Below are 6,764 nucleotides of genomic sequence, written 5' to 3'. Positions count from 1 at the left end.
TTCCGTCTACTGGATTGGGGTTTATCTTGCTGCTCTTTTTCAAGGAGGTTTAGATGTGTCATTAAATTGCTAGTTTCAGATTTCTCCAATTTGTTGATATGGGAGCTCAGAGCTATAAACTTGCCTCTGAGTACTGCCTTTGCTGTGTCCCAGAGGAGCTGGTAATTTGTGTGTTCATTTTTGTTGAATAGCATGAACATTTGAATTTCCTTTCTAATCTCTTCCATGACCCACTCTTGATTCAGCAGTGTGTTGTTCAGCCTCCATGTGATACTGGACTTTCTTTGGTGGCTTTTGGTGTTGAGTTCTAATTTTATTCCCTTGTGGTCAGAGAGAATGCAAGGTATAACTTCAATGTTTCTGAATTTAGACAAGTTTGCTTTGTGGCCTAAAATGTGGTCTATTTTAGAAAACGTTCCATGTGCTGCTGAGAAAAACGTGTATTCTGATGCTGCTGGGTGAAATGTTCGGTAGATGTCTGTTAAGTCTAGTTGATCTATGCAGCTGTTTAGATCTGCGGTTTCTCTGTTGAGTTTTTGCCGAGTTGATCTATCTAGTGGGGAGAGTGGTGTGTTAAAATCCCCAACAATTAATGTCTTTGGATCTATATGGGATTTGAGGGAAAGTAGTGTTTCTTTGATAAATTTGGGTGCTCCATTGTTTGGCGAATAGATATTTAGAATTGTAATATCCTCCTGAAGGAGAGATCCTTTAATTAGTATGTAGCGACCTTCTTTATCTCTTCTCACGAATTTTAATTTGAAGTCTATTTTATCTGATATTAGGATTGCAACTCCCGCCTGTTTATGGGGGCCGTTTGCTTGGTAGATTTTGTTCCAGCCTTTAACATTGAAAATGTGTTTGTTTTTACGGGCAAGATGTGACTCCTGCAGGCAGCAGATAGAAGGGTCTTGTTTTTTAATCCAACTAGACAGTCTATGTCGCTTAATTGGAGAGTTCAGTCCGTTAACATTAAGAGATAGGACTGAGAGGTATTTGGGAGTTCCTGCCATGTTATCCACCTTCTTGGGGGCTGCGAAAACTAGGTTCTTCCTATGGTTCTTGGATTCTCAGTTTGGGTGCAGTTTCTTGGCCTTTGTTGCGGTCTTGTTGGTTTTCTATGTGTAGGACATCTTTAAGAATCTTTTGTAGGGCTGGTTTGGTGGAGATGTATTGTTTCAATTTTTCTTTGCTATGGAAGGTTTTTATTTGGCCTTCAGTTATGAAGGAGAGTTTAGCTGGGTACAGTATTCTTGGTTGATAGTTGTTTGTTTTTAGGGCATGGCATACATCATTCCAGGCTCTTCTTGCTTTGATTGTCTCTGCTGAGAAATCTGAGGTGATTCTAATTGGTTTCCCTTTATAGGTGATTAACCTTTTCTCCTTGACAGCTTTAAGGATCTTTTCCTTGGTCTGAGTTGATCCTGTGTGGATTATAATGTGTCGGTGGGATGTCCTATTCTGGTCTGGTCTATTTGGGGTTCTAAAAGCTTCTTGTATCTGAATAGGCCTATCTTTTTGTATGTTTGGGAAGTTCTCTGCTAGGATCCTGTTAAACAAATTTCCTAGACCATTAACTTCTGTTTCTAGGTGCTCCTCTACACCCATTATCCTTAGATTAGGCCTTCTGATGGTGTCTTCTAGGTGTTGAATAGATCTATCATACTTCTTGGACTTGTCTTGGATGGTTGTATGTTCTTTCTCTATAATATCTAGGCTGTCTTCAATCCCTGAGATTCGATCTTCTGCATGGTCTAACCTGCTGTCAAGACTCTCTACTTTGTTTTTTATCTCTTTTCCTTCTAATTGGTCAGCTTTGATGGCTTCAAGTTCTTTGTTGAAGCTCTGTTTTAGGTCTTGTATGAATTTCTTTACTTCCTTAATTTGGTGTTCAGTGTTTGTTCTCAAATCACTTAGTTGATTGGTTATGATTTCTTTGGACTCCCATTTGATGGAAATCTCTCTACACTTCAGTGAGGTTCTGACTTGTGTTTCACAAAGTGTTATGAAAGCTCTCTATGAGAAATCTAACAGCTGCATTTCTAAAAAGTCCTTGCGTGCTTACACTTTCTGATAATGTCTCACCTCAAGTACTTCTTCTTGAAGATCTACACCATTCAATGATGCTGTATTAGATCCTTGTTACATTTTACAGACAGCTCATGGTGATGAAATTTGGGTTTTTCATAGTTGCTCTTCCAATTCCATGCACAATATGCAGACAAAAATTATCTGAAAAATTTGTATCCGTTGATAGTGCATATACTTTTCCACTACAAATATAAAATGTAGTAAAATTTTTAATAGCAATCATACTGCAATAGGTTATGGGCAGATTCTAATGTAAATAATATACTGTGTTTATGTAGAGAATTTGAGCATCCAAAATTTTAATATGCCTGTGGTCCTAAAACCAGTACCTTACTGATATTGGGTGACAAATACTTCATATAAGTATAGAAGAAGTTTTCTTCGTATTTTTAAATATATTTTTTGTAAATATCATATACAGAGGGGTTACAGTTACATAAGTAAGGTAATGAGTACGTTTTTTATTGAGCATTGTTACCCCCCCCTTTGATTTTCCCCTACCATCCCTTCCCTGCACACCTCCTCAACTCCCCACTTTACCCCCGTCTGATATTGTCTTGTACATCCCATTGCTACAGTGGGTCAACCTGTATCCTTTCCTTGTATCTTAAATGAAGAAATGCTGGCTTGATTTATGCATATTCTACTTGTGTAGACACACTTATAGTCACTCACCAAGTCCAAAAGCACATAAGTGAAATGCACATCTTCTTTTGTCAGTTGGTATAATTGTATTGTACACATTTATTGACAGGTTACAAATTATTTTCAATTTTTAAAACATTAAAAAACTTTCTTTTTTTAAATTTCTTGGCCAGGAAATGGAAGACCTCAGTCAGCATTTCTAACTTTAGACTTTTCACATGGGTTGGTTAAGTGTTGACCTGAGGTCCAGTCTTCTGAGGCCTCATTCATCTGCTTAGGAATTGATGGTAGTTGGATGGGAGGGCGATCTGCTGCGACATCTGTCACCCCATTGATCGCCAGGGTTGATTCGGCTGCTCTGGCTGGCTAGGTGGGTGTCCCCTTCCTCCCTTACCGCTACATGTGTGTCCCTCCCGAAACTGTGCACTCGGTCGAGGAGGACTACCATCCCCAATAGAGGAGGATCGGTCTTAGGTCAAGGATATACGGGTAGCTGAGCTCCCCTGCTAGAACCTCCAAACAAGCTCTCAAGGAATTGATGGTAGCTTTTGTAAAAAAGCTCAAGGAAGGATGCCATTTAAAGCCTTATAACCTTATTTTTTACCAGGATATTCTTCTGCTTTGGTTTTTGAGACTGTCTACAAGAGCAAGAATTCCATGGGGAGCAAGGAGACACCATAAGACCTTTACTTACTGAGATTTCTGAGTGATTTGTTATCACTTGTATGGGATGTTGCAAGTCGATTCTGGCAAAAACTACCAATTTTAGGAGATAAGATGAGTGGAAAAAAAACTCTTAGAGACAAAGACATCTGCAACATATTCAGTTCCAAGCATTCCATCTAAGGCATATTCAACAATTAGTGAAAATTGTGTTGGCTGTATCTATGTGTCTTTCTCCATGTGTGCATGTATACATGTGTATATGTATGTGTATATTTGTGTGTATAGTAACATACATGTGTACATATATAAGGGCATATACACACATATATGCAAATATAAATAAATATAAATATATAAATATATGTGTATATATATCAGCTGTTCAGTGATTTAATCTAGAGTTCCCAGCACATTGCCATTCTCACAAAGTGTACATGATAAACTGCTCTGAGGATCTGTGCTCATTTCCCCCATTACCTTGTTTTTCATCCCTGTGAACAACTTCAGCCTACTTTCCCTAGGATATCTTTGTTTTGGTTACTGACTGATAATAAAAGAAAAACATTCTTTGTAAAAGAAAAAGAACTTTTAGGTCACAAATGGATGCCTATGAGATAAAAATATAATAGAAATAAAAGTGAAAAGGAATTCCTAGATCTGTTGTTTTGCCATTTAGAATGGCAAAGAATAATATCACGTTACTCTTATAACTTTTAAAGAGTGCAAGGGTAACTGATGGTCCCTATCATGTTCCCACAAAAGCAGTGGATCCTGAAGGACAATAGTAGACCAGCAGAAATTCTAAATAGCAGACATGGAGCATGAAAGAGAAAGAGAGAAAATGAGAGAGAGAGAAAGAGAGAGAGAAATATCATAATACTGGAAGTGCATAACAGATAAACAAGAGCTGTATGAGAACCTTCGTACTGCTATCTTTAGACTCTCCATGTACATTTGAAGGTATTTGATGTCTGATAATCCATCAATATAAAAATATAAATTAATTTTGATAAAAATTAAAGATTACTCAGAAGAAATTATAAATGCAAAAACAGTCTTCACAGAAGCAAACACTCAGAGATATTTCATGACTTTGAAAAGGATGAAGTGGCTGAAGTTAGTATAAATTTAGAAGTATGACAATTCACAAAAACATAAAAAGATATTCATGTATTTCATTATATAACCCAAAGCAGAAAGTAAATGTTGTTCAGATGATTTTTAAAAGAACAGTCTCTCCGGTTCTTGGAAGGTGGCTCAGTGTTAGAGTGCTTGCCTTGCATGCATGTGGCGCTTGGTTTGATTCCTCAGCACCATATAAGGAGAAAAAGACAGATGTGATGCTGTGGCTCAAGTGGTAGCACTCGACTTGAGCTGAGGGACGGCACCCAGGACCCAGAGTTCAAGCCCCACAACCAACAAAAACCAAACCAAAAAACTAAACAAAACACAGTCTCTCACTTTTGTGGCCTCAACTCTGTAAAACCACTGCTTCAGCTTAAGGCTAAGATTTTATGTGTGGACATTTATCAACACTCCTGATTCAGACTCTAATTGAGAAAATTTTTAATCAATATTTTGTTCTTAATTTTGATCGCTGTGAATTCACATGCACCTATAAAAAATGGTCATCCCAGTAACATTTTCAAAATACCTCGTAATGACGACTTAAAAAAGTTGTATTATATTGCAAAAAAGAAAACAATGCAAAAAATAAAGAAAACCAATAATTAAATATTAATGATTAATAAAATAAAAGCCAAATACCAGTATTTCCAATATTTGAAGTATACTACATATTAGATTTTACAATTTGCTCATATTCCTGTACATTTAAAACTGGCTAAGATTATGATGTTCAACAAGAATTTTATAAGCTATGAGTACCCTTTAAATTTACACTGTAAGATAACTTTTTATGTCTCACTCATCACTGACACATGGCTTATATAATCATTTGTTCCTTGCTAACATATAAAGAAAAGAAGCCCTAAAGTTTCAACAGAAATTGTGTAGTTAAAGTCTTATCTCTTTGCTCTGTTTCTTTACACAAAGACTTTGCAACTTCTCATTAATAAATTTTCTATAAACTCTGAAATGTACATACTTAGTAATATATGTCAGCTACCATAAATCTTAAATACTTTATGGAAAAGTTTTATGACCTGACAGTCTTAATTTTGGCATATATAAGCAGGTTCCCAAAATTAAACATATTTAAAACATTAAAATTTTTAACACACCTTAACACTTGCTGCAGTGTTCATTATGAGAGGTGCCCTGTATAGAATAATTGAATTCCTCCTCCTACACATCTCTTGAACAACAAACATCTGGACTCATTTTGTTTTTGTCATATCAATCTTGACTTTATTCTTAAATGTGTGCTTATGTAACAAATATCTGGTTCTAAAATTTCACAATTCTTTTGAACTTGCTTTTTGTTGAATTATCTAGTTTAAAAAAATCAATTCCACTTTATATATAAAAAATGTTCTGTGCTCAATTTGGCAGCACATACACTAAAATTGGAACAATACAGAGAAGATTAGCATGGCCCCTGCGCAAGGATGACACCCAAATTCATGAAGCGTTCCACAACAACAGATGCTGGAGGGCATGTGACCAGAAGGGAACCCTACTATATTCTTGGTGGGAGTGTAAACTTGTTCACGCACTTAGAAAGCAGTATGGATGTTCCTCAAAGGGTTACACATAGAGCTCCTCTATGACCCAGCAATCCCACTTTTCTGCATTCACCCAAATGATCACTAACAAGGCCATTCTAAAACTACCAGCACAACTATGTTTATTGCAACATTATTTACCATAGCTTAGATATGGAATCAACCCCGATGCCCCACAATAGATTAATGGATGAAGAAAACATTGTGTGTGTGTGTGTGTGTGTGTGTGTGTGTGTGTGTGTGTGTGTGTGTGTGTGTGTGTGTGATGGAATTCTATCATCCATCAGAAAGAATGACATTGCCCAATTTGTTAGAAAATGGAAAGACTTGGAAAAATTTATATTAACTGAAATAGGCCAAGTCCAAAGAAACATAGGTCCCATGGTATCCCTTATTTGCAATAAGTTATATATGTCTGGGAAAAGCAGAAATGGTCCAAAGCTATGTGCATATGACTAGATAAGGTGATGTTAAACTAAATGAACCCAAGCTAGGGACACAAGTGTGTGTTTTTCCTTTCTTGCTGTTGTTTCTAATGCACTTATAATGTACGATGAGATTTTTTTTTTTTTAATTTGGTCGTCCCACACGGTATAACCCCTGTTTTCACTGTATTTGGTGTTGATGCACCTGCATCTTTTATATACACTTCTCTAATTTGGAGAGGGAAAGGGA

General features: G+C 36.6%; 1 non-coding gene across 1 annotated transcript; it reads left to right on the top strand.

The window, feature by feature from the left end:
- The first annotated feature begins 5,900 nt into the window (after positions 1–5,900).
- LOC122104636 lies at positions 5,901–6,007 on the top strand. Its single transcript, XR_006146973.1, has one exon. It is a non-coding gene; the product is annotated as a U6 spliceosomal RNA (small nuclear RNA).
- Positions 6,008–6,764: the final 757 nt, after the last annotated feature.

This window comes from Dipodomys spectabilis, unplaced genomic scaffold, assembly GCF_019054845.1.
Source record: "Dipodomys spectabilis isolate Male_0828 unplaced genomic scaffold, ASM1905484v1 ptg000029l, whole genome shotgun sequence".
Classification (NCBI taxonomy): Eukaryota; Metazoa; Chordata; class Mammalia; order Rodentia; family Heteromyidae; genus Dipodomys; species Dipodomys spectabilis.
The sequence above is the reverse complement of the archived record's forward strand: the minus strand, read 5'-3'. Positions and strand labels throughout refer to the sequence as shown.